The sequence below is a fragment of the Pleurodeles waltl genome, chromosome 5 (genome assembly GCF_031143425.1).
Source record: "Pleurodeles waltl isolate 20211129_DDA chromosome 5, aPleWal1.hap1.20221129, whole genome shotgun sequence".
Taxonomy (NCBI): Eukaryota; Metazoa; Chordata; class Amphibia; order Caudata; family Salamandridae; genus Pleurodeles; species Pleurodeles waltl.
In genome coordinates, this window is record NC_090444.1 from 900,479,290 (window position 1) to 900,505,899 (window position 26,610).

The window sequence follows — 26,610 nt, forward strand, 5'->3', positions numbered from 1 at the left end:
TTGATGCATATACAACTACTACGATGATCTGCACATATTTACAATTTTAATGCAAGGACAATGACCCTTTTAAAAGGCATATACAATTATATATTATAATAATACTTTACCATGACCTTCATTTTCCTCAAGGTCAGCAGTGTCTCACCTTTGTACCCCACCAACCAAGTCCGGTTCTATTACTCCTGCAACTTGTTCCTCCATAGGTGTGATCTCAAAGTTGCACTAAGGTCCACCTTCAGTTTTCAGGGCAGCACGCTGATTATGGGCTAACTTATCTCTGGTATAGCATTTAATGTCATGCCAACACTTTTTGCACTCTTCAACTGTCCTGTGGTATGTGATACAGCATTTATTTTGGCTACTATGGAGTTTCATGTTGAGTTTTTGTTGGTTTGAGGTATTTGTGAATTTACGAATAGCTGATGCTTATACTTTCTAACCTCAGATATTAGTATTTCTACCTCTTCTGGGGTAAATTTGTTTTTTTATTTTCTACCTGTATCCTGTGAGCTTCCCAGAGAGTTATTTGTAGCAGGATCCTCTTCTGACTGCTGTATCATAGGATAATGTTCTGGTGCAAGATTCTCTGCCATTTTGTGTATTTGGACTTCCAAAATATGTTGCGTCCTTTTGCACTGTTTTATTTCCTTTTTTTAAGGACGTATATGGCGCTACATATTTTTGAGCATGTGTGAGTCCATGATGCTTCACATCATAAATATGAAGCAGCGTTATTTTGTTTGAGGCGCGCAGCACAGTGCTAATGATTTTTGAGGGAGCGCTAATACTGTTCAACCTTTGAAAATCTCCCCCAAGTGAGCTTTTCATGACATCGAACTTGTGAAGCAATGCAGGTGTAAAGTATGCTCTGTATGTAAAGTGAGACTGTATAGGCATGAATCGAGCATTACCATGTCGAATTAGCAACATGTCCTCTGACGACTTTGTATCCATTAACTGTATCCCACAGTCTGTTTCTCATTTTTGCTGTATGTTTATTTGATATTAAGGAGTGTCTGGCCTAATAGATACAGTCTAGTAATCACCCCCCTGCCATGGTAGGTTCCAATTATCGGACCTAGCATGTGGAATTCAGGTGGGGTATCTTGTGGTTAATCTCACACATTGCTCATGGCATAATATTGTATAACTTGTCCTTCATCTAGGTGGAATGCTTCAGTGGCCTTTCTCAATAAGTTAATATTTCCCTTATGATACAGAACTCCTGCTGTTTCACATCGACTATCCTCCATCTAGACATGTCTACATTGTCATCCATTTAAAAAAAATTGTGGCTGTATTCACAGTGGGAATTCTTTAGTATATGAATATTATTAGTCCAATTCAGAAGTAAACAACTCCCACACCCACATTATTGTGAGTATTACATGGGGGTATATTGTCCGTTTGTCTCCAAATCCAAAGAACTGTACCACCAGTTATAGGTATTATTTTGTGTATGAGCTGCCCAATAGTCATCTATCTGTGGTGTTTGCAAACCATCCTTCAGCAAACTGCAGTTGCACCGTCTGGTAATATGCTTATAAATCAAGCATGCGAATTCATATGTGGAGCATAGTGTATCTAGTTTGATTCTGCTCCTTTCTTGCCTCACAAGAAGCTTGTTATCCATGAATTCAGCGACGTAAGACGTGTGTGGGAGTGGGTATATACAGCGCTGGAACAAGTACAAACATCGTTGAAGCACTAGCATCTTTATTAACACTATTCTGCCTGGCTCCATCAAGGATCTGGGTAGTAATACCATCACTAAAGGTTCCTGTAAGATCTGAGTGCTAATAAATCACTGTAGGCCCCATACAGTTTTGCTGGTATACCCTCCCTGCCTGGAGTCTTGGATGTATCTATTTCTTTTATTGTTTCTGTAATTTGTTCAGCTTTAGTGGCACCTCCAGTTGTAGGATCCGCTCCTGTGATGAACATTTTAAATCACCTAGTTCTAGAATGGGAAATGTCTTAGGTCCTTATATTTGTGTGGTGTGGGACAGACTTTATGCTCTTATAGTACGTATGCAACACCATATTGCCCTCTTGTTGAGTACATATTATGTTAACCTGAACATTTCTAATGGATTTAATGTAGGTAGGGTGTTTTATTCTTTTAAGGAGCTATGTTAAGAATGTACCTGCTTTGTCACATTCCCTGTTTCTGTTTTCTTTCTATTTTTCCTATCTGAGTGATGTCTCCGTTAGCAGTCAGCTTATTCACGTTCTTTGAGCAATAATCAACTATGTTACTTTATAATCATGGTGGCTGCTCCTGAGACTGAAAGTCCACTTATAACTACTCCCATTGCATTCCACTCTATACATCAAGTAATTGCTGTTTCGTCATTCACTTACAAATATTCTGTAATTTCTCCATGTACAAGCAGGTAAACTTCTCTGTCTTTCTCCATGTTTAATTTTATTAGCTTAATCTGATCTTGTGTTCCTTCTGCAGACATGCTATCTTTATTGCTTTTCTACTTTAAGAAGAAGCAGATCCAGCAGAGAGTGGACCCTTGAATGCCAGTCTCATGCAGGTGCCTGATGAGGTTAGGGTGTGAGACTGTGCAAAATGCTGCAGAGAGATCCAGGTGAATGAGGGCCGCCTTGTCTCTTCTGTCAAGGATCATACAGATGTTGGTTATGGCGGTGAGTGCTGTTTCTGTACTGTAGCTGGGCCTGATTCTGGTCTGTGTGGAATCAAGGAGCTGGTGGTTGCTGAGGTAGTCGGTGCGGCATCGGTTGATTAGTTTCTCGAAGACATTTGCCAGGTATTGTATGAGGGAGCTTGGTTCGTAGTAGCTTGGCTGGGTGAGTGGATGGTTTCTTGATCAGGGGCATGATAGTGGCATGTTTCCAGGTGTCTGGGAATGTGGCTGAGTTAATGAAGCCAATGAGGATGGGTGTTGGTACTTCGCTGATCAGTAGGACTCCTTTTGTGAAGGCTTAGTGGGGGAAAGGGTCACATGGGATTCATGAGTGGGTAGTCTTCATGGTAGCAGCAATTTTGATGGGAGTGACAACTGGTTATGAGGAGAGGGTTAGTTCTTCAGCACTGATAGCAGTAGAGTTGCAAGAGTGACAGGATCCGATTGAGGGTTGAAGATGTTGTAAATGGTGCTGATTTTGTTACTGAAAAATTCTTAGAGCTGATTGCAAAGGTCTTGTGAGGGGATGATGTTGCTAGAGGCGGTATGATGTGCTGTAAAATATTTGCTGATGGTAAAGATTTCCTTGCTGTTGCCAGTCCCGGTGTCAATGTAATCTAAGAGAGCTGTGCACTTGGTGTTCCACATCTGCTGATGGTAGTGTCTTAGGTCTGATTCGAAGATGTCTTTATCTGTGGTGTGTTGACTTGTTCTCCATTTGCGCTTCAGTTGCTTGCAGTGTTGTTTCATCAACCTGAGTTCCTTTGTGTATCAACTGGCTAGTGATCAAGCTGTTGCCATTGTGTTGTGCTTGAGGGGAGGCAAGATGTTGGAACATGCAGAGATCCAGCCGTACTTGATGTTGAAGTTCTTGATGGGTTTTGGCAAGTTGCTGGTGTGCTCAAGCCAGTGCACGGAGAAAATAGAAGCCCACTCCTCTTCTGTGATGCTTTTCCAGGTGGAGCATGTGGTTCTGGTGGTGGTAAGTCTACGGTGGATGGGTATGCTGAAACTGACTTGATGGTGGTCTGTCCATGTCACAATTGCTAGCTTGACATCTGTGATGTCGAATAGAGGCAGATAGCTTTGGCCAACATCAAACTGGTGCCTTTTCCAACACCCCACAATGATGACCATAATGTTCATCTTGGAGTAGTCTATGCACTGTAGTATGTAATATCACTTGCATTTCAGCCTCTCATATTAAATTTAGTTACACCGTTGCCACATGCAGCTTCCTGAATAAGTGTTTTGTCTTTGTTATCTCATGGAGGGAATTTCCAGTTTTGGTTGTGCTCTGTTTTAGAGTTGGCATCCTTGGCGTGGTCTCTCCTAACTTTTTGCCTCTGTTTCCCAGGTTGTTGAGGTGTGCTGGACTCTGTTTTGGCTGGTTTTGTTACTCTGGGCACTTTAGCACTGCTATCCAGTGCTAAAGTGCAAGCGCTCCTATGTAAAATGTATGTGTAATTGGATTTCCATGATTGGCCTATTTGATTTACTGGTAAGTCCCTAGTACAGTGCACTAGAGGTGCCCAGGGCCTGTAAATCAAATGCTACTGGAGGGCCTGCAGTACTGGTTGTGCACTCACATTGGTAGCCCTGTAAACATGGCTCAGTCCTGCCACTGCAGTGTCTGTGTGTGTAGTTTTAAACTGCCAATTCGACTTGGAAAGTGTACCCACTTGCCAGGCCTAAACCTTCTCTTTTCTTACACGTAAGACACCCCTAAGGTAGGCCCTAGGTAGCCCCATAGGCAGTGTGCAGTGTATGTTTAAGGTAGGACATATACTAATGTGTTTTATATGTCCTGACAGTGAAATACTGCCAAATTCGTTTTTCACTGTTGCAAGGCCTATCCCTCACTTGGGTTAACAAGGGCGCTGCCTTTAAACATGATTAAAGCGTAGATTACCTTTAGGAGCGGATAGACATGGAGTTTGGGGTCTCTGAACTCACATTTTAAAAATACATCTTTTAGTAAAGTTGGTTTTGAGATTGTGTGTTTGAAAATGCCACTTTTAGAAAGTAGGCATTTTTTTGCTTAAACCATTCTGTGACTCTGCCTGTTTGTGGATTCCCTGTCTGGGTCAGTTTGACAATTAGGCTGTTTGCACCTCTCTCTAGACAGTGACACAAATGGAGTTGGTATGAGCCTGCATATCTTGATGAGCCATCTGTGCTAGGAGGGAGGGGAGGAGTGATCACTTACACCTGAAAGGGCTGTGCCTGCCCTCATACAATGCAGTCTCCAACCCCATAGGGTGTGCCTGGGGCCAGGCCTGGGCAAGGAAGGATTCTGCAAACAAGAGAGACTTTCCTTTGAAGTAAGCCTCCTTCAATGGCCAAAATGAGTATAAGAAGGGCACCCAAAATCACAGACTTTAGATCACTTCTAGACATCAAGAGGAACCTCTGCCTGGAGAAGAGCTGAAGAGCTGAGGAGAAGTGCACAGACCGCCGTGCGGGGAAAATATCGACACACCTTCCGAGACGTAGCTGAAAAAAGAAGCGGCGCTGGGTTTGTGGCAGAAATCGATGCTCCACCTGCATCGCGGCTAGAAGATCGACGCACGCAGCTGGAAAATGACGCGCAACACCCACTGACAGAGGCTGATAACGTTGCAAACCACACAGTGCGGTTTTGCTGATACCGTGTGGCAGGATTTCTGACGCAAACCTTGCTGGGTGCGGAAAAATTACGTAAAGCCTGCCCGGACCCGAGTGCTGCCTGGATCAACGCATCGCTCTCCTGCGGAGTGGAAAAATGACGCATGCCGACCCGACCAAAGAAGGAGAAACGACGCACGGTCTCGCATGCAGGTGAGAAATCGACACATCGCTAACCTTTTTTAACGCACACTCGCCCGTGAATGTTATTTTGACGCCACCCAGGTACTTTTCAACGCTAACAGTGTTTTTACTGTTTACTAAAAATGTAAGACTCTTTTGCTTTTAAAACTAATAACTTGACTTGTGTATGTTGGATTTTTGTTGTTTTGGTCTTGTTTTGTTTATATAAATATTTTCTATTTTTCTATATCTGTGTTGTGTCATTTTGTAGTGTTTTCACTGAGTTACTGTGTGCGGTGTTACAAATACTTTACACCTAGACTCTGAAGTTAAGCCCGCCTCCTTGTGCCAAGCTACCAAAGGGGTGAGTGGGGTTAACTAAGGGTGATTCTCCTTTACCCTGACTAGAGAGAAGGTCTTTGCTTGGACAGGGGGTAACCTGACTGCCAACCAAAGACCCCATTTCTAATACGCTGTAAAATCTTTTGCCCCAAGATGTTTCTCCATCCGATCCCACATATGGGTTGGTTCTGTAAAGAAGGGCATTCATTTGACTATCCTACATTATTTTTAATTTACAGGAAAGGATGTCATATACTTCAAGTTTTGGTCTCTGCATCTTTCCTTCATTGTTTCAAAGGAGCAGCATTTTCTATGCACTTGCAACATGTAGTCAGGGAACAGCATGATACAAGTTCCATCTAATGGTATTTTCTTTTTAATTCTAGCTGTTTAAAGGATATCATCTCTGCACCTGTAATTAAAGAGTTTGAAGTCTATTGTTCTGGGTAGGGAGCTCGGTAGCGACTTCCATGATCGAGTTCTATGTACTATTTAAATAAAAAATGAGTTAGATGACCTTTAGAAATGATGCTCTAGGCGATCCACTTCCCCAAATCCAATTCAAGCCACATACCTGTCTGATTGTCCAGGCAGACTCACTAATCCCATGTTATTGCACCACAATATGCGTTCTGCCTCTTCCCCTCTGACTTCTACAATATTCATGCATTGCTCAAGACTATCCAACTTTTCTATATTGTTGGTACTGTGCACTTATTGCCTCCATCCAGCCAGCATCTTAACCTGCATTTGTCTCTCTGTCTCTTTGAAAAAGTATGTACTTGCAAGGTTTATCAACTACCACTGCTTCCACCTTTGCTTCTAATGTCGATCTAGTGGCTTGTATTGCCTTCATTACCTCTGCCAACATGTGCTCTGCTGAGCTTTGTGACTGTAACTTGTACATTACTTGTCATGTGTACATGTCAAGGTTACTTTGGGTTAACAGCGTTTTCTGATTTTTCTCTCTCACCATCTTTTAATTTCAACAATCAATAGACTAAGGAAAAGGCAGGTGTCTATACTGACGTCCTGCAATTTTTGGTAACACTCATCTAGTAGTGTCTCTCAGCCCTTTCCTAAGTTGATACAATTGACAGGCTCACAGTATCTGCAGTGGAGTACACCTTCATAACATAAGCTCTCCATATCTTATCAAGACCCCCACCAAATCAGTGTCTCCGATTTTGCCCTGGGGTTCACTTATTTTCTAGTCCCCTGTTTGTTTTAGGGAGGATGACTAACATGGAAGTCCTTGATGTTTGTATGTGCCTCAAGAATACTTTGACTAAGGGCCTCATTATGAGTTTGACGGTCCATGGACCGCCATGATTGTGGTGGCAGTCCGACCACTGCAAACTTTGGCGGTTGGACCGCCGGATTACAAGTTTGTCAGTTGGACCTCCAGAAGACCATCAGCAGACCACCGGCACCGCCATAGTCAGTGCATTGAGGACCAAGGCGGTCCTGACCGCGGCAGCCAATGTTGGAGATCCCAACATTTGGACTGCCATGGCCATTGCAACCTGCAGGACTGCCAAGCTTTCAAAGGTGAACCCACTGCCATGGAAAGCTTGTCAGTTAGGCAGATAAGGAGCCAAAAATGGGGGGGGGCTCCAGGGGTGCCTCCCCCCACCTGTCTCACCAGCTCCGTGGGGAACTCATCCTCCGCCGGTCATGGGATTGTCAACCTGGAGCCGTTTGAAAGATCGCCCCATGGCGGTCCGGCGGTCCAACCACCAAACTGGTAATGAGGCCCTAAGGTTCAGTGTCTGATTATGATTGGCATCAGGGGCCACATTAGGCTCTGGGCCCAACGGAAGACCTTACAATATTACACTGAACTTCCAGGGTATAATCCCTGGTGTCCCTTCCATCCAGTGCCAGTGCCTGTGTTCACTCTTCTGCCTTTCATATACTTCTCTTATGATATGTGGCAGGGATCAATGTGGAAGGCCACCATATTTGCCTCAGATTTGCTCAGGTTCCTCCCCGGTATCAATCTTTCTTTTGCCATTTCTTTCCTGCACACTTCTCCTTCTATTTGTGGCACCACCTTGACATCACAAGCCTCCCCAGAGGCTCTCCACTACTGTAATTGTTGAAACACAACTCCACAGTCCTTACTTGGGGGCTTCAGGAAGACTGATGGCACCAGCTTCCACCATTCTTTTTGGAGCACCCAGTTCCTGGATTCAAGGCCTATGTGTTGCACCACAACAGGAGCTGTCAGGAAAACTATTGCTAGTTTTTTTAAGTTCCTCCCTCAGCAAAAATGATTCCCATTTTCCTTGTACCCACGTTGGTTGCAGCAGCGTCCTCACTCCCGGTGGTTCTTGCGGAGGCGGGTCCTAGAACTAGCTTCTTCAGGTTTAACTGCCACTCAAGATGGTGGCCACAAATCTTTGTGAGGTCAGCGCTTTAGTGTTTCTACCTTAGTCTCGTGCTGAAGCTTCCCTCCAGCTGTTTCTCTCTGGGAGCTGTGCACTGCAACTGTCATCCTGAGGAGAATGAGCAGTGTTCCTGAGGCGATTCATTTCATAGAGAAGTCTTCTAGTTTTGAGTAATTAATTCTTTTTCTTGATACGGTGTGCACACCAGCTACTTTTTCCCTTCTGGAGGAGCTGATTTTCTTCCTTCTTCCTACAACTGAATATCGGCTTTCTGAGGAGAATTAATTTTGGCTTTACAGAACTTCAAACAACTGCAATAAGGAATACTTTAGTATGATTTCAGACTTGCCAATATATATATATATATATACATATATATATATATATATATATATATATATATATATATATATATACATATATATTCTAAAACTCTTAGCTTTGCAGACTTGCCGGTCTTAGAGACAAACCTCAGTGCTAAGACTAATTCCTAGAGACTGTGATTGAGAAAACTGAACCTTGAGAAGGAGTTTTCATTTCCTGTAAAGTCAGTAGGAGATTGTATATTTGTGAAGCTTTGAACTGTTCTCCAGAGAAACTTGGATACCTCTGACTCCTGGAGAAAAGAAGATATTGAGGTAACATTGTTCTCTTAGAGAGAGGCTATTCTCTCAAAAGATCCAGGTTTGGAGAATGATAGAAATGGGTGTGTGAAAATGGCTGAACAGTTGAATGTGCAGTAGGAATGTACTGATCTGTGCTCTTATCACCCGACTGCACGTCCTTCCTTTAAAGAAATCCCAATAAGAAGAAAGGTGCAGGTTACAGAAGCGCACACTGAATATCCTATCTTCAAGTGGGAAACACAGGCTGAAACTGGATCTGGAGGCGGTCTCTCTTTTTCTATTCCCATTCCCCTTTCCCCCTAGCAGTTGCAGGGTTCAGATAATCAGTAAAGTCTGGGTGGTGGGTAAAAGGCATCTGCTCCTGTGGAAGTTTGATTTAATGGGTAATCCTCCTAACAGGAGCATTCATCAATTTTAAATATGTCATCTGGAATCCATTTTGGGCCTGATAGGCTCTATGATACCCAATGACAAGAAAGGACTGTTTGGTTGAACGACTAATGACCTAGATGAATTATGTTTACTGATATTTTCTTAGTTGCTTGGAACTCGTTGTGTTGCAAGGCTTGTTAATGGAACAAACTCCATGAAGGTATCATTGCCTGCTAGCTGAAGCAATCTTTCTTTAGAAGTGTACTATCCTGTTAACGTGCAGTTCACAGCTCTGTAGAAAAATGTACTGCGCAATGTTAGTCACGTAGAACATATTCTGTCATTTCCTTGTCAATGCTTTACCTTACTGTATGTGGTGCGTGATGAAGAAATGACAGTGACACCTCCTTCAATGTTCAAGAAATGACCATACGTCAATGTCTAGAACCAATGAAATGTGAGAACACGCCTTGTGGCTTTCTAGAATAAAAATGTCATGTATTAGTTCCCTTCGGCAGACTGCACGGACTTGGCCTCTCAAGTTGTCAGTCTCCGAGTACACGTAATAAACTATTTTGTCTTTACCTTGAGAGCAGGCTGGTCTTTGGCTTTTGGTTCCTGAGCTGAGAATTAGTAGGCTTCGATATCTTGGAGGAATGCGGTGTTTCGATTGCAGTTCTCCCCTGGCTCTCTCTCAGCTGTTTGGGGGAACCCCTGCATCTGTGGTTTTCCCGCTGTGCTGGCAGAGGCTCCTCCTCGACCGGGACCCAGGGCTGTGGTGAGTATCTGTCACTTCTTCGATCGCCTCTCATTTTGCCTTTCTCTGGCACACAGATCTTGTATATTATGTATAGTGCCTTAAAAGGGGTGGAGGTGGAGCACCATAGACATTTCTTTATGGAGTTTGGGGTTCTTTTGAGATTGACGGTTTCTGTTCCTCTGAGCATGCTCTTCTTTCTAGCTATGTTTCATTTTTGCCATCATGCGCATGCCAACAGCTCTGCCCCCACTCCAGTGGTTTCTCCGGACTTTCCGTTGGTGCCCGTCCACCACTCGTTGGATTCTGGGATTTTGTATTAATATTATCATTTCCTTCTCAATAGAGCATTTCCTCTTCCCTTTTATTTTCAGAGTATAGTTTCCTTTTTTTCTTTTTGCATATTCGGTACGGATGTCCTTAGTGGTTAGCACCAGACGGTGGGGCTGCATTTTGTAGACAGCTGGAGGAGTTGCCTTGAGTCACAGCTAGAGGAGCTGTGCCACTGGTGTCCCCGGCCAGAGGGGCTGGTGAGAACGACAATGATGTCCCCAGCCAGAGGGGATGGGGAGGAGTAATTTGGTCAGAAGGGGTGGTGGTTGTCCACCCCAGTGGAGCAGGCAGGAGGTGCCCAGCTATTTGATGAGTGGTGGTTGTCCACTCACAGTGAAACTGGCAGGAGGTGCCCAGCTGTTTGATGAATTTTATCTTCTCTATTATATTGTGATTCTTTGATTAATGTTTACTGTTAACAGTTGTGTTTTTTTGCATGCCACCAGTGGATTGTGCATTATTTTGAATGGTGTGTGAGTGTACGTGACACCTGATTGTATGTGATACTATGTTGTGGGCTCTATTGGTACCGTTAGTCTGTGTTAGTTTTTGAGCCTGTGTTAAATGGAATGGATGGCATAAAATGCGTACCTGAGGTTTGAATGTGGATGGGCTCCTGGTAGACCTGAGGACTCAAAATAAGTAGGGTATAATGACATACCACAGAAAGTGACAGCTCTAGACTGCTATTCTACCGGGACCACATTTAATGCTTACCACATTGACATCTGTAGACATTGCTGCAGAAAAAGCTGAGCTGACATTAGATACATTTTTTCATATTGCAATTATAATAACGATTTGTTTTATCATCTCCTTCACATTATGGCTTTTGTTTAGACCACTTAACTGTTAGGAGCCCCCAGTGCAAAGGGTAGGATGCACTGCCACATTTCAGGGACAGCTCCCCGCTTTTCTGTTATGTTTGTATGATTGGACGCTCATGAAGGGTTCACCACCTGTGCCTCACCTGTGTGCTGCCTCCAGTGGAGTCGGGTAACGCTTCAATTCCATACAGCTGCAAACTGCTCTTGGGCAGGATCGTAAGGGTGTCAAATTTTGAATTTCTTTCCTTACTTTTATTTCATCTCTCCTTCTGGCCACGTAAGGATGCCGGTAAAACCGCACCTTTGTCCTCTACCTATTTCCAACTTGCGAATGCTTACGGTGAACAAGTATCAAGTGCAATGTGATAAAATTTAAATGTGCTCTTTGATTCACTAATGACATGCTGCTGGCAGGTGACTGCCTGATTTCTTGAAGTATTAACTGTCTGCTCCCTCATGTCTTATTGGGAATGAGCGGCAGGGACAGTCTGCCAACACCCTTTTGTTTCTCCACACTAATTAAAGCTGAATTGTCTGCGTAGCATAACAAGGGAAAGTTGCTGATCCGTCATGGGTAACCCTCTTAGTAAAGGGCATTTGGATACCAGTAATCCTTCAACGCCTAAGGATTCTCTGACACACCTGATCACTGTTAAACAAGGTTTACAGACATTACTGTTCCTTGATAAGCGGTATAAGTTGGCGGACAAAAGATCAGACTTACAGTTTCCTAGGACTGGCACCTATCATGTGAATAAGTTGTCCTATTTACGACAGATTTTGATTCTTCAAATGAGGAAAATTCAACCTCTTGAATAGGATGCATTCTGGTTGTGGGACACTGTGTTGAGTGACTTGCGTGCGACTAGTGATGTGAAGGAGAAAATGCATAAGGAATTGTTGCAACTGATAAAAGGGATTTTACTCAGAGAAAAAAAGGTAAAGAAAAAAATGGAAGGATGTGGAGGACAAACACTTGAGGTAGTGGCGACATTCCCATCTCTTTCCTATGGTGGGTGCACCACCACAAGAACAAGGTGCAGAAGAGGAGGATAAGGAAGACCCACTCATAGAAGACATACTGATGGGGAGACTAGAGAACAGCAATAAGCTTGCTGCTCCCAACAGAAAAGAACTCCCCGAGTGTTCTGAAACAGGGACACCACCTCCTCAGGTGTCCCCAGCTGAGAAGGCAGCTGCCCGTGCCCTGGCGCAGCGACTGGTAAATGAAGAATCACAAAGAATAGACCTCGAAGCTGTAGTAGACATTCTGTCACTGAAGGAAATAAGAGACAGACCAGCTCATGCTGCAGGGAAAATGAGCCAGGTTAGCGATCGTTTGAAAGAGGAGAGTGAGGAAAAAGGGTCAAGATGCCGTCCCTGTTAAAAACAAACTGGACACAAAAGTTCCAAGACACCTCTGGGGATCAAGATATGGGAGTAGAGAAAATTAGAAGAGTGATCTGGGAGATATGTATCTACGCACACCACACAAAACACAACATAGATCTGCTACCCAATAACTTACAAAAAATTTCATTAGACAGGGCTCAGGAAAGGTAGTATTTCAAACACCCAGTTTAGGGGAAGCACACTGCGCAGTTCTCCTGTAATGCCAAAGAAAATGATGCTCAAGTCAGACAGCTCCAAATGCCGTACTATATTGACAGATCTGATTGATATAAGGATGACGCAGACAGGTGTAGCAGAGAATTGTACTATGGCACACAGGGAAGAAATAATGACCTTAGCACACGCAGAGCTGATGGCCCAGGCTCCTGGAGTACACCAGAGCTACACACAACACACCAAAAGCGCAGGCCTCCTGCCACAAGTTTACAACTGGGACATCTCCTAGTTAAGCTTTACAGACACCCGCTTACGGTTCTAGCATATGCCAAATTGACAGACAAATTCCAATATGGAGTACTGAAATTACAAAAATGGAAAAAATTGATGGAAAGCATCAACACAGCACAGGTTATCACAAATTTAGGGACCGGATCAAACCCGGTGCTGATAGATACAGCAATGACGATGCCCCTAAGAGAGATAACAACGCTATCTTCAGGGGAAGAGGACCCCACTCAATCCTACGTCCATGTACCCTGGGCTTGCTCCGATTTAATGTCATTTACCAAAGACTTTCCCAAACTACGAGAAGAGCCCCACAAGTGGTGCACAGAGTTAAACAGGATAGTAGCAATGGGAGGGTTGCTTTGGAGAGACATGGACACTTTGTTCAACATAATAGTGCCAAGAGACCTATTGGAGGATTGTAAGAATGTGGTAGGATGGCCAACAGAGGAGCCACAGAGGGGAAAAGGGGGAATACCAGGAGAAAAAGTAGAGAAGGCAAGAAAAAAGGTCATAGAGTATGTGAAGGGGAAAGTGGCAGAAGATAAGGTAGATTGGTCACAAATAATACACACAAAACAGGAAAAAAATGAGAGTGTAAATAGTTATTATGACCGTCTTCTCCAGGTATTCTAGAAGAGCAGTGGGATGAAAATCCCACTAGGTGAGGCAATGCCAGCGTTTGTCATTACGTTTGTATATGGCCTACAACAGCCCATTCAGACACACTTACAAACATCTTTCGTATGCTGGCAGCAGGAACCTCTAGATGAGGTATTAGCGGCATCCAGGTACTACGCAGACTATCAAACACATTTGCAGAAAGCAGAAGAAGAAAAGACAAAAAGAGAAAAGGTTAAGTTAATGAAAGCACAGAAGCGCTTCTACAGCGGTAGCCAGGGCAGGGGGAAGGGCAGAGGGTGGAGGAGGGGGGACATGAGCAAGCATCCTCTCTACTCCCTCCAGGCACCGCATGCTTCCACTGTAATCAATAGGGACACTGGAAAGCAGAGTCCCCCCTCCTGATGAGGGACCTAGAGGTAGAAGTCAGCCGAGACAACAACATAGTACACCACCTCCGTCCTACACTGACAACAGATTTGAAGCCCCGCCAATAATATGACGCCCTGCCAGGAACTAGGTTTCGGCACTGTGCAGAACATTTGTGTAAACAGTGCACCGTCTGTACACAGTACAATACAGGCAAGGGTATACCCACTGCCCCAGGCCACTTCCCACCAGAACACAGATCCTTTGAGAGTCTTCAAATGGACTTAATTGAAATATCCCCCACGTACAAGTTCAGATATGTCTTAGTAATAGTTTGCATGCTCAGCAAATGGACAAAAGCGTACCCCACCACGAACTGTGATGCACAGACTGACTGTTGTCAAATGCCTACCGAACAAACGAATACCACGGTTTGGGGTCCCAACTCTCCTGAGCTCTGACAATGGACCAGGATTCATCTCACATGTGATTCAGGGGCTCTGCAAGGGGCTAGGGGTCACCCAGAAGCTACACTGTGCATACCACCCACCTGCAGCGGGAGCTGTTGAAAGAAAGAATGGGGTACTAAAGAACAAGATAGTGAAAATATGCGCAGCAACTGAACTATCATGGATTTATGCACTGCCACTGGCATTGCCTGCTATGATGAGCAACCCCGACAGGGTGACCATACTAAGCCCCCACGAGATTGTGTTCAGGTGCCTCATGCACATACCTGGCCATATGTCTGTGAACCACAAGCAGTGACAGATGACCTATTGTTACAATATTGCAGAAAAATAACAGAGACATTACGTTATCTCCACCGCCAGGTACTGCAGGCCTTACCGGAAGAAGAGACACCACCAAAGCATGGACTGCGGCCTGGACACTGGGTGTGGGTCAAGGCCCACACTAGACACCTGGACAACCGCGGTGGAAGGGGCCTTACCAGATCCTACTGACAACAGCTACAGCGGTCAAGTGTGAGAGGCTTACATCCTGGACCCACAGCTCACACACCAAGAAGGCCACGGGACCAAAAGATCTTCAACAGCCACCCGTAGTGCTGACAAAAGCCTCACCACCACTGCAGAGATACAACCTTTGATCAACCAGCCCGACAAGTCAACACTGACAGGGCTGGTCGTGCTGCACTCTCTACAGGAGCAAGGGGCTGCAAGCAGGTCCTGCAGTGACTCTTCATAGGACTGCTCATGCTGCGCGCCTCGGAGATACAGGGTGCAAGCGGGTCCTGTCTGCATATATCTACAAAGTACCCTGGTGAGCGTCATGTGCTAGTTAACCTCTGATGCCACACTGTGAGGTACCACAGAGGGAACAAGGGAATTAAATAAAGAATAAGAACTTTGAGAAAAAGAAACAATAGCAACTAAAGGACCCCACTCAAAACTTTGGATACCGACTTGGGAACAGCTACAGACTGTGATATAATCTTTTCAACAATAAGGACCATGCATAGAAAGAAGAAAGAAGAAAGGAAGTGGCCTGCAGTATTGACTGCCAAATGTGCCCTGGTTCCAGGGATAATATTGACAATAGTAATAATAGGATATGCAAATTAAATATATGTACTGTTTTTGGATAAAACTAACTACATAAATGAAGGTGAAGAGAAGTATATGAATACCTCGGCGAAAAGGGACACAGGCCTGCTGGAAGAGGTGGGAAGCAGGGGACAGACATCAAGGGCCGAGAATAAGGAAAATTATGCTGAAAATGCATTTGGGCAAATGGTTAAATTGTATATAGAAGCTGCAAATGTTTCAGATTGCTACATATGGACCGACCTGCCCACTACTGTCCAGGGTGCCAGGAATTATACCGACCTCCCACTTAGCAAGTATGTAGGATGCCACGTGGTGAAAATTATCATAGAACAGCAACTAAAAGCACCCACCAAAAGTAGTAACAGAGCGCGTGATAAGGTATACAATAACCTTAGTAACACAGGTGGTCATTACGAGTTTGGCTATAATTACTGCCAACCGCGGTGCAGTCTGCCGTGAAAAGACAGGCGTGGACGCGGAAAACTTACTGGCGTAATACGACCCCAAAGCCAAAAACTGCTAGAAAAGAGCAAGGTATCCGACCTTGCCAGGCCAAACGATGGCGGGAAACAGGCTGCACAGAATCCGCAACCACCTTGGCAAAAACTTGACTGCCCTCCCAAATACGACTCATAAATCAGCACAGCAGTCATGCAACAGCGGTATGGACTGCCACGGTCATGAAATGGAGTCACCAACAACAACATCCCACATTGGACAATTTGAAAACCCCACACCTGAGACACAGACCTACACTTCACACACACACACCACTATAAAACACACACCTACATTACCCACAATCCTGAGTCATTCCTACCTGCTGTCAGACAACTACCGGCCAACTGGAAAGGGACACCACAAACTCAAGTCACGTTTTTGTACACCCTATGCCACATATATCACAACCACGCATCCCACAACTGCACCTTCAATTTTCACCACACCTGCCACCCACTCACTCACACACTGCACAACCCCAAACAACAACACCACATCACAGCACACATCTTCCCCCACAACCCACTATGGCACCCCCTAGGAACTCCCGTTTCACTGACAGGAAGTTGCAGACGATGGTGGACAAAATAATACGGGTGGAGCCACAGCTGTTCGATGCACATGTCCAGCAGACATCCATAACCAGGAAGATGGAGCTATGGCAGAGGATCATCAACAGGGTAAATGCAGTGGTAAACCATCCACGCACAAGGGACGACATCAGAAAGAGGTGGAACGACATGGGGGAAGTTCGGGGCAATGGCATCATGTAGGAAAGTACCATCTTGCCTGGCATGTTACCCCCATTTTTCACTGTATATATGTTGTTTTAGTGTATGTGTCACTGGGACCCTGGTAACCCAGGGCCCCAGTGCTCATAAGTGTGCCTGAATGTGTTACCTGTGTAGTGACTAACTGTCTCACTGAGGCTCTGCTAATCAGAACCTCAGTGGTTATGCTCTCTCATTTCTTTCCAAATTGTCACTAACAGGCTAGTGACCATTTTTACCAATTTACATTGGCTTACTGGAACACCCTTATAATTCCCTAGTATATGGTACTGAGGTACCCAGGGTATTGGGGTTCCAGGAGATCCCTATGGGCTGCAGCATTTCTTTTGCCACCCATAGGGAGCTCTGACAATTCTTACACAGGCCTGCCACTGCAGCCTGAGTGAAATAACGTCCACGTTATTTCACAGCCATTTTACACTGCACTTAAGTAACTTATAAGTCACCTATATGTCTAACCTTTACCTGGTAAAGGTTAGGTGCAAAGTTACTTAGTGTGAGGGCACCCTGGCACTAGCCAAGGTGCCCCCACATTGTTCAGAGCCAATTCCCTGAACTTTGTGAGTGCGGGGACACCATTACACGCGTGCACTACATATAGGTCACTACCTATATGTAGCTTCACAATGGTAACTCCGAATATGGCCATGTAACATGTCTATGATCATGGAATTGCCCCCTCTATGCCATCCTGGCATAGTTGGCACAATCCCATGATCCCAGTGGTCTGTAGCACAGACCCTGGTACTGCCAAACTGCCCTTCCTGGGGTTTCACTGCAGCTGCTGCTGCCAACCCCTCAGACAGGCATCTGCCCTCCTGGGGTCCAGCCAGGCCTGGCCCAGGATGGCAGAACAAAGAACTTCCTCTGAGAGAGGGTGTGACACCCTCTCCCTTTGGAAAATGGTGTGAAGGCAGGGGAGGAGTAGCCTCCCCAGCCTCTGGAAATGCTTTCTTGGGCACAGATGTGCCCAATTCTGCATAAGCCAGTCTACACCGGATCAGGGGACCCCTTAGCCCTGCTCTGGCGCGAAACTGGACAAAGGAAAGGGGAGTGACCACTCCCCTGACCTGCACCTCCCCTGGGAGGTGTCCAGAGCTCCTCCAGTGTGCTCCAGACCTCTGCCATCTTGGAAACAGAGGTGCTGCTGGCACACTGGACTGCTCTGAGTGGCCAGTGCCACCAGGTGACATCAGAGACTCCTGCTGATAGGCTCCTTCAGGTGTTAGTAGCCTATCCTCTCTCCTAAGTAGCCAAACCCTCTTTTCTGGCTATTTAGGGTCTCTGTCTCTGGGGAAACTTTAGATAACGAATGCAAGAGCTCAGCCGAGTTCCTCTGCATCTCTCTCTTCACCTTCTGATAAGGAATCGACTGCTGACCGCGCTAGAAGCCTGCAAAACTGCAACAAAGTAGCTAAGACAACTACTGCAACTCTGTAACGCTGATCCTGCCGCCTTCTAGACTGTTTTCCTGTTTGTGCATGCTGTGGGGGTAGTCTGCCTCCTCTCTGCACCAGAAGCTCCGAAGAAATCTCCCGTGGGTCGACGGAATCTTCCCCCTGCAACCGCAGGCACCAAAAAGCTGCATTACCGGTCCATTGGGTCTCCTCTCAGCACGACGAGCGAGGTCCCTCGAATCCAGCGACTCTGTCCAAGTGACCCCCACAGTCCAGTGACTCTTCAGTCCAAGTTTGGTGGAGGTAAGTCCTTGCCTCACCTCGCTGGGCTGCATTGCTGGGAACTGCGACTTTTGCAGCTACTCCGGCCCCTGTGCCCTTCCGGCGGAAATCCTTTTTTCACAGCCAAGCCTGGGTCCACGGCACTCTAACCTTCATTGCACGACGTTCTAAGTTGGTCTCCGGCGACGTGGGACTCCTTTGTGCGACTTCGGGTGAGCACCGTTTCACGCATCCTTGTAGTGCCTGTTTCTGGCACTTCACTGGGTGCTACCTGCTGCTGAGAGGGCTCCTTGTCTTGCTTGACGTCTTCTCTCTCTCCTGGTCCAATTTGCGACCTCCTGGTCCCTCCAGGGCCACAGCAGCGTCCAAAAATGCTAACTGCACGATTTGCAGCTAGCAAGGCTTGTTGGCGTTCTTTCAGCAGGAAAAGACTTCTGCACGACTCTCCACGGAGAGTGGGATCCGTCCACCAAAGGGGAAGTCTCTAGCCCTTTTTGTTCCTGCAGAAACCTCTGCTTCTTCTTTCCAGTAGAAGCTTCTTTGCACCCGCAGCTGGCATTTCCTGGGCATCTGCCCATCTCCGACTTGCTTGTGACTTTTGGACTTGGTCCCCTTGTTCCACAGGTACCCTAGATTGGAAATCCACAGTTGTTGCATTGTTGGTTTGTGTCTTTCCTGCATTATTCCTCTAACACGACTTCTTTGTCCTTAGGGGAACTTTAGTGCACTTTGCACTCACTTTTCAGGGTCTTGGGGAGGGTTATTTTTCTAACTCTCACTATTTTCTAATAGTCCCAGCGACCCTCTACAAGGTCACATAGGTTTGGGGTCCATTCGTGGTTCGCATTCCACTTTTGGAGTATATGGTTTGTGTTGCCCCTATCCCTATGTTTCCCCATTGCATCCTATTGTAACTATACATTGTTTGCACTGTTTTCTAAGACTATACTGCATATTTTTGCTATTGTGTATATATATCTTGTGTATATTTCCTATCCTCTCACTGAGGGTACACTCTAAGATACTTTGGCATATTGTCATAAAAATAAAGTACCTTTATTTTTAGTATAACTGTGTATTGTGTTTTCTTATGATATTGTGCATATGACACTAAGTGGTACTGTAGTAGCTTCACACGTCTCCTAGTTCAGCCTAAGCTGCTCTGCTAAGCTACCATTATCTATCAGCCTAAGCTGCTAGACACCCTATACACTAATAAGGGATAACTGGGCCTGGTGCAAGGTGCAAGTACCCCTTGGTACTCACTACAAGCCAGTCCAGCCTCCTACACATCACAACACCAGATTGCCATCGAGAGGACTGGTGGTGATCCCCCACCACCTCCCCCAAGTTGACCGAGTGGGTTGGAGAAGGTCATGGCAATCCTTCATCCTGAGGGCCTCACTGGACTAAGTGGAGGACTGGACTCTGGTAAGTCAATGACAAACCCCTCCCACCACCTGCACTTGAAGGGCATGTCACCCCCATCCCCTGTACCGAACCCAAGACACCTTATCCCATATCCATCACACCTCATCAACCACCCACACCCATCCCCTGTATGTCCATGCACCCCACTAACACCTACCCAACCAATGTTCACACAACCACTAGTCCCTGCCTATAATGCTTGAAACACAGGTCCCACAATGCATCACCCATCCCACTAATTCCATGCACTGCACCCATCCCAATGGAAGTCCTGCATGCAGATGTGTTTGGATGTTAGCACAATCAACTGGTATCAGATGCTAACAGGGAAATGGTAATGACAGGACAGAGGACAGAAACAGAAGGAAACACATGCCATTGCGAATGTGTGCAAGCAATGCACATGTGCAATGTCCGCCATTGACAACTAATTGACTGTCAATGCCATATCCACTGAAGCTGTTGAACACTACTGCCACCCAGCTAACGCACAGTCATACACTCTGCAGGACACACAGTCAACTTGATTTGTTTTACTCCACAGGTAACACTGTCCATGGCAGCCACCAGGAGGTGCCTGGAAGTGCCAGTCCCACAACAGAAGAAGGCACCAGTGATGACACCACAGTGGGGTGTCTGGATCTGGAAGAGCAGCCTGACCCATCGGGAACCTGGTCAGTCACCCTCCAAAAGCCCCACACAGCCCACCAGACAGACCCCCACTACACAGCCACCATCAACAGCTGTGGTCCAATGCCCCCACACCAATGTCCCTGGCTCAGTCACTGTGTGCCCACCTGTACAGAGACTGAAGTCACTACCTGTCGCCAAGCAAGACGATGAAGGTCCTGGTGCAAGTGGGTGTGGGCTGACTGTAACGGGGTCACAGGCACAGGGGGCCCAGGCCAGTGGGCGGCAATCTGTGGGACAAGTGGGGAGCCAAACGAGGGCATTGACTGGCCAGGAGGCCATTTCCCAAATACTATCAGCATACCAGCACACCCAGGACAGGATGGGCCAGATTCTGCCAACTTTGCAGGAGAGTCAGAGGCTGCAGAGTGAACACCATCAGGAGGCCATGGAGCAATGGCAGGCCCAAAATGCCACCATGGCCTCCATCAAAGGCCTGCTGCAGGACATGACTGGAGTACTGCTTGAGATCTCCACCCACCTGCAGGCCAATTCACAAGACACGAGACACTCCAGCCCTCCACATCTGCTGCTGGTAGTGGACTGGTGGCCCTGCCCGGGAATTCACAGGACACTCGTACCCCTTCCTCTGCTGCCCAAGAACCCCCTCGCAACCATGGCCGTCCAACCAGACATACCTCAGACACTGTAGCCATGACCAAACCCACCACCAGGGAGTGATCCCTTATTGTGTTGTCTCCCTTGTGTGCCACTGACACACCTTGTTGACCATCTACTGTCCGTGCTCCATTTCCCAATGGCCCCATAGACTCTGGACTGGTGCTACCAACAGCTGTGAACACCAAACAAACTATTTTGTCCCACTCCCTTGTATTTCACCATCCCTTATTTTGCTGCACTTAATTAAAAGTTGTACATTTACACCCAATGTATCTGTGCTTTATTCCGAATGCATGCATGTGATGTATTACTTTCTCTGTCAAATGTTAAACAGTACCAGAAATTGGCAAGGGCAAATGTCTGCAGGCATGGAACATTCCAAATCTGAGAAATGGCTTCCTCAAACTTGCACCAGGAATGTCCCAATCCTCCTTGTACACGGCATAGCAAACGGTATACCACCATAGTAAGACCTGTGAGAAACAGATATGTAGCATACATTTAGGTACAGTTTGTTCAATGACACATGTACCTGCTTTGTGTTCAAAGTTAAACATCATTGCCAGAGTACTGTCACTTATTCACTGACCAGTATTACCATTTGTCAGTTGTACTACACACCAGTTATGCACATACATATGCAGATTTCAAAATTAGTACAACTGTAGGCCAAACAGTCCATACATCTGAAGGCAGGAAGCGCATCCAGTAAAACAAAACTTCTGTGTGTGAACTACCTTTGGGAGTCATCAAACACATGAAGCAGTAAGGGGTAGGTGACAGTACACACATTGCACCACACACACTGCTGTGTCTCCAGCACTGGTTGTGCAATCTTACACATGTACACAACTCTACATAGGAAATGTTTTAGAAAACATTAGGCTAAAATACCTTCAACTCGTTGGAAATATAGCTGAATGAGCTGAGTGCTGGAGTCCACATCATCCTCCCCTTCTTCATCGCTATCCTCTATCCCCTCAGCTGCCACCGGTGGATCATGTAGTTCCTCAATTCCCAGTAGGGGTACATGTCTCCTTGGTGCCAAGTTGTGCAGCATACAGCAGGCCACGATGATCTGGCAAACCTTGTTTGGGGAGTAAAACAAGGATCTGCCTGACATATGCAGGCACTGGAGTCTTGCCTTCAGGAGGCCGAAAGTCCTTTCAATAACTCTTCTTGTCCTGCCATGTGCCTCATTGTAGCGAATGTCACCCCCTGACCTGGGATACCTCACTGGTGTCAACAGCCAGGACAGGTTTGGAGAGCCAGAATCACCTGGGAAGAGTGGAAGTACATGCTATTGTTGTGTAGAGGGCATAGAGTTAGGAAGGCAGGTTATTAGCTACTGCATTCTCACATCTCACTCGCCCACAAGCCAGGCTTTCTCTCCTTGTAGCTATGCCATCCGGTGTGGGACACTGCTGTTCCTCAAATAGTAAGAGTCTTGCACAGATCCAGAGAATTTGGCAATTACTTGAGAGATGTACTGGTCTCCAAGACACATCACCTGTACATTAATGGAGTGACAACTTTTCCTATTCCTGTACACTTGTTCATTTACCCTGGGAGGGCTCAAGGGAATATGGGTCCCACCTATGGCCCCAATCACATGTGGAATCCATGCAATGGCATAGAAATCTGATTTCACAGTGGGTAAATCAGCAGGTTGGGGAAGTTAGATGTAGGTGTGGAGGTGTTTCAGCAAGGCAGTCAGGACATCCCTTAAGATGTTACTGAACATTGGCTGTGACACACCTGCTGCCAAGGCGACTGTCACCTGAAATGACCCACTGGCCAAGAAATGTAGCAGAGATAGTACCTGGACAGTAGGTGGAATAGCATAGGGATTACGTAGACCTGGCAGTAGATCTGGCTCCAATTTGACACATAGTTCACGTATGGTCATCCGGTTCAGACGGTAGGTCAGTATGATGTGTTGTTCCTCCATGGTTGCCAGGTCAAATAGGGGCCTACACACCGGTGCATTCCTCTGTCTCTGCAGGGATCGGTACCTGGTGAGGGACAATACACATATTTCACCACACCAGCACATTATGGATGATGTCAACTCACACACAACTGCACAAATGTAGCCTTTCCATCATGGAAGGGTTGCATGCAGCTAAAACTGTGACAATCGATGTGGGTACATGGTGCCATGCAACCTACAAATGCAGATAACTGATGCCACACATATGGCATGTTTTGCTGTGTATGACTGGTGTGCATAACATTTTCAGGAAGATATGACAGCATGGAGGGCGTGTAGCGATTGCACTCTATTACATTTTACACTTCAAATGGTAGTCATCTGTCCGACACGCTGAGGACAGATGGAAGTGACATGACTCCGCTGGTGTAAATCGCCATTGCATTAGGTGGTCTGTACCACCATGCAATTCCCCATTGGTTAACATTGGTGTCTATGGGGAACAGGGGCCAATCACGATCGCCTCCGGCGGTGATGGCTCCGGCGGTCACAGCCTGCATACCTTTCTTTGTCTCCCACCTCCCTCTCTGTTTTCTTGTGTCCTTGTGTGCATCAGCATCATCAGGCGAAGGAGCAGAGGCACCGGCGAGTGGGGATGCTGCAGCCCACGGGACCCAGGAGGCACAGCCCACTGACGCCGAGGGAACCAGTGGGTTGGAGGGCGAGGGGAGCACCACTGGGAGCTTACTACCACTGCAACATCAGACTCGGATTCCTTCTCCGATGACAGCTTCCTGGTGGTGGCTGACTCCTCTGGGACCACCCCAACAACATCTTCGTCCGCCACCCCATATCAGCACCACCCTCCCAGTAGCTCCCCACCGAGTTGCCTGTGCCCACTCCCCCGGGAGGGTGGGGATCTCCTTCGCCGCAGGCACCTCAGCCCCTGCCCCAGTCAGCCCTGCTGCCCTCAATGAGGAGGCTATTGAACTCCTGAGGACCATCTCTGTGGGACAGACAACCATTGTGAATACCATCCAGGGGCTGGCATCCCAGATGCAGCAGAGAAATGCCTACCTGGAAGGCATTCACGGTGCATTGTCTTTCCTCCAGAGATCGTTCCAGGCTCTGGCCTCCTCATTGACAGCAGCCAGTGTCCCTGGTACCTCCGTCCTCCCTACAACCACCTGTGTTCCATCCAGCACCCCATCCCCTCACCCATCCAAGGCACACAAGCCAAACAGCATGCACACAGAACAACACACACGCCACACAAGGACACGCACAGGCACCACAAGTCACACCACAACAATGCACACACTCAACATACAGATGCAAACACAACAACAGCCACATCCTCCACTGTCTCCCCCACCCCATCCTCCTTTACAATTACCTCAGAACATACACACGCAATCACTGCATCCTCACTCCCAGATCCTGCCCCCATTGGCACAGTCACCACAACAGCAGTCACCCAGACATGCACCCCAGACACCACATCCGCACTCACCACAACAATCATTACAGACACCAGCAGCACACACACCAGACATGCAGACACCACCACAACTTACATTCACATGACCTGTTTGTCCTCTCCCACCCTTTTTCTCCCACCTCCTCCCAACACACGTGAACGCTCCCACTCAGGCACTCCACATTCATCCACCACACACAAGCAGACAGAGCACCTACCTGCATCCACGTCCAGCACACCTACACATCCTACGACCACTCCCTCTACTTCTACTCCCACCCCTGTTTCCTCAGCCCCTCTTCATGCTCCTAAGAAACTTTTTCTTTCCTGCATTGACCTTTTTGAACCACCTGGCCCACACCGGCTTGTCCCAGCACGTTCCCGTGGCCTCCCCAAACTCAGTACCTCCGCCTAATGTTCCTCCCTGGACCTTCCTTCCAGTTCCCATGTCCCTTCTCCCTCCAAGACAACACCTGGCAAGGACCCTGATCCCGCTACCACCCACTGTTCTCCATCAGGTACTAAGGCCAAGCCCCCACTCCCAAGCCGATGAAAAAGCCACCCCCTCCCAAGCTGAAGCCCAAGACACCCCCACCAAAGCTGAAGCCCAAGCCAACCCACCAAAGCCGAAGCCCAACCCCTCCCCTTCATGACCTGAGTCCCCATCACCAACCCCTCCCCCTGCGCCCTGAAGTGCCTGCCCCATTGACGCCCCTGCCCTGTAGAGACCATGGTCAGGAGTCAAGCTGGGGCCCTGTTGTGCCTGTTTGGCCGCATGGTCATGGACCTCAGAACTGCTCATGATTGCCAACTTTAATTTAATATATCTGGCTAACCTGCACAGTTGGTGCACTTTAATCAAGTTGTCCTGTGTTTTACCAGGGCTGCCTCGTGTGCACAGGTATGTGCATCTTTGTCTCCATCTGTGCATGTGTACTGTGCTTGTGTGGGTGTATCACTTCTATTTTTCAATTTTGCCCCGTCTGTATTTGTGTGTGCAATGCTGTTTGTGTGATGATAGTTTTGGATGTTGGTGTGGATGGTATGTGTGTGGGTATTTGTTTGTGATGTGCGTTCAGTTGTTGTGCATGGTGTAGGTGGAGTGAGTGGTATGGACAATGGCGTCATGGTATGGTACCAGTGTATGTGTGGTTGGCACTTGTGGTTGTGTGTGGTATGTGTGTCTGGTATGCCATCTTCTGCCTGGAGTCTGTGTTGGCCGTGGTTTTGTGATCAGTTTGTGTGTGGCCGGGTATGTGTGTTGTGACGTATTTAAGGTTAGTGTTGCTTGGTGTGTGTGTCGTGTGTGTGTGGCCTGGTGTGTGTTCTGGTTGTGCGTGAGTGTATTGTGAGTGCCCGTGTGTGTGTGTATGTATGTATGTCTATGGGTGGGGGCGTTGCTGTGGGTGTATTTGTGTGTGGGCGTGGCAGTCGGTGTCAGGTGTGTGTGTGTCGTGTGAGTGTGTAATTGTCCCCTTCCCTCCCTTGCGTGGTAGGCGGCGTACTCACCGTTGTCGTCTTCGTCGGCACTGTATGTCCTGGAGGTGGATAGCAAGTACCAGCATCAGGAAGATCTCCAGTTCACGCTTCATGTCGTCTGCGACCTCCTCTGTGTCAAAATGGTGAGTGTTTCCTTTTATACTGTTCCTTTCTGCCATGCTTTGAGTGGAGGTTGGCCCGCCCCAGAAATCGTGGCGGTCTGCTGATCCATAATACGGTAGGCGGTGGTGTCCTTTCCACCGCCCTGTAGATGGCATCCGCCATCGGTGGCAATCTGCCCACACTGGCGGTACAGGCGGTGTAATGGGTGTATGCTGGCCTGTTCACCGCCACGGTCGTATTATTGCGGTCTGAACTGCCAGCCTGTCTGTGGTCGGATCGCCACCGCCGGTGTAGCGGCCATGTGTCCGCCGAACTTGTAATGACCACCACATTGTTTGATATGGTGTTAAGGGGTATTCAACAG